Source organism: Terrapene carolina, unplaced genomic scaffold (genome assembly GCF_002925995.2).
Source record: "Terrapene carolina triunguis isolate 2854851 unplaced genomic scaffold, T_m_triunguis-2.0 Scaffold22722, whole genome shotgun sequence".
Taxonomy (NCBI): domain Eukaryota; kingdom Metazoa; phylum Chordata; order Testudines; family Emydidae; genus Terrapene; species Terrapene triunguis.
This window is the reverse complement of record NW_020687073.1, coordinates 2,315-3,317: the sequence shown is the minus strand read 5'-3', so window position 1 is coordinate 3,317 and position 1,003 is coordinate 2,315. Positions and strand designations below refer to the sequence as shown.

The following is a 1,003-nucleotide window of genomic DNA, read 5'->3' as shown; positions in this document are numbered from 1 at the left end:
GTTTGTGGTGTACTTGCTGCTTCACTGAAGTATACCGTGTGGTCTGTTTGTTTGAGGGACTGTATGCTGAGCCTAGTGCTCTCCTCCGCAACTTGAGAGCTTCTTAAGGAGACTTTGGTCCCTTTAGCACCCATCACCTTTTAAGCAGGTGGTGGGGCTATGCAGGGAGAATAAAGCTTTAAAAAGCCCACTCCTAAGAAACCAGAGGAGCTAGGGAACACGCTAGAGAAATTATTTAAGGCTCCGATTAAAAGAAACTATACAAAATCAACCTGGTTAGAGAAATTAGTTTCTCTTTTTTATAACCACAATGCTCTCCGAGGGGAGGTGCACCGTTCCTGGAGGTACTGCAATACCAGGTCAATGCGTGGAGTGGATGGAGCAAGCTCCTGTTCCAAAAATCCATTTAATATACAGTCCTCAGAGGACGTATCAGATATTAAAGTGATAACACATTTAAAATTATTAAAGCGAATGTGTAAATTTGATTTTAAACAAGGTCAGAGGGAAGGTACTGTACAGCTAGGGTCAGGCTGGCGACTGGTCCTCCCTTACGTGCTGTGGCTCTGGGGAAGCCGGAGCGTCAGTGGGGATCAGAGTTAGATGCAGTCGTCTTCCCCTGCCTCACCCTCTGTTGTGTCTGCAGACTCGCGGGGTGGCTCCTCTCGGTCTGGCAGAGAAGCTTGAGGAGGTGAAGGCGCTCCTGGGGCGGGGCTGGACATGCTGGCTACGACATCTCTTTGCCTGGTAGGACGGCATGTGGCACCGAGATCCTGGCTGTGGAGTGCGTTCCCCTTGGAGCAGCCTTCCTCTGGGCAGCAGGGTGATCAGTCGCTTCGGGGTCCCGGGTCGAGGAGGTGTTTCCTTCGGGAGCATCCCTCTCTGGAGCAGCAGGGCAGCAGTCAGCATCCTGGTCCTGGGTCGTTGTCGGGGGGGAGGGGCTCCTCTGGTAGCAGCCTTCTCCAGAGCAGCAGGGCGAAGGGCAGCTTCTGGGTCCTGGGTA

General features: G+C 52.6%; 1 pseudogene; it reads right to left on the bottom strand.

Moving 5' to 3' along the window:
- Positions 1–322: 322 nt before the first annotated feature.
- On the bottom strand, positions 323–475 carry LOC113408717 (annotated as a pseudogene).
- Positions 476–1,003: the final 528 nt, after the last annotated feature.